At 31.2% G+C, this 1,304-nt stretch overlaps 1 pseudogene; it reads right to left on the bottom strand.

Moving 5' to 3' along the window:
- Positions 1-682: 682 nt before the first annotated feature.
- Positions 683-801, bottom strand: LOC112472242 (annotated as a pseudogene).
- Between the last annotated feature and the right edge of the window lie 503 nt (positions 802-1,304).

A 1,304-nucleotide genomic window follows, 5' to 3' on the forward strand; every position in this document is an offset into this window, starting at 1 on the left:
CAATCAAGCTTAAGTCAAAGACAGTAGAGCTTTAGTGTAACTTTACTTACTATTACATGGAAATTATAATAACTCTATTAGGAGCCAATTGCAATATGGAAAGTGTAAATATTAGTGCTATTCTTGTAAGAGACAGTGATACAAGCAAAGAGATGACCTTCATTAGCATTTCCTATAGAAATTTTGCAACAGAGTAGATAAAATAAAAATTTTAAAAATATATAGAGTTTAGCTTTCAAATGTATTATAACTATGAAGTAATCCATGAAAAAAATTAAAATATAAAATCTGAAAACTGATGTTCTAAATAGCTACACCTGGCTACCTAATTTTCTTATTCAAATAAATATTGTTCTTTATAATTCTAAACAGATATATGATTTCTAAGAAAAGTGCACTCACTTTAATGGATTTAAAACATTATTTCATAACTCATGACACATATATTGAGCAATTCTTTTCTGAATTTATTTCAAATTATAATTAACATACAATATTATATTTATTTCAGAGGTACAACATAGTTCCTAGACATTATATACCTTATAAAGTTATGCACCTTACGAAGTGACAGGATCATATCCATTTTATTTTTTTAGGTGAGGAAACCCTTAGTTGACCTCACACATTGCAAGGACCTTATCAGCTTACAATCTCTTATATGTTTTTTTATTATTTTTTATGCCTACAGCACCTGGTCTTCCTGAGTGGTTTCCCATCCAAGTACTAACCAGGCCCGACCCTGCTTAGCTTTTGAGATCAGACGGGATCAGGCTTGTTCAGGGTAGCATGGCCGTAAACCATATGCATTTTTAAACAGCTATGTTATACAGTTGACTCAGAGTAAATATATAGGCAGTCCACCCAAACCTTATTTTGTTGACATATGTGGCTTCTGAATCATGATTTCCCTAGTCTTAAATACTTTATTATTTAGACCCAAAGGCAAGATTCTGCAGTAATCCTAGGATTAATTCACCTTGTTAATATTTTTGGTTCTTGCCATTGTCATCAAATGTATTCAGTCACATTTGAGTCTTCTATCATTGACAAAATTGATAAGCAAAACTTCAAAACTTTCTTTCCAATAATTAATAATTTTGAATGAGAATGACCATAGAATGCCAGTAAAGTACTAAATTGACAATGCTTCACCTATAGCCAAATTCTATAAGCTCGATCTAACTCTATCAGAACCCAATCCATGTTTTGCTTTTTTTTTTTTTGCATTAAGGATATTAAAAGAGGCTTTGTGAGATACTCTGCTGATGGCCAGATGCAGTATGCTTAAAATATTTCTCTTG

Source organism: Pteropus alecto, unplaced genomic scaffold (genome assembly GCF_000325575.1).
Source record: "Pteropus alecto unplaced genomic scaffold, ASM32557v1 scaffold409, whole genome shotgun sequence".
Taxonomy (NCBI): Eukaryota; Metazoa; Chordata; class Mammalia; order Chiroptera; family Pteropodidae; genus Pteropus; species Pteropus alecto.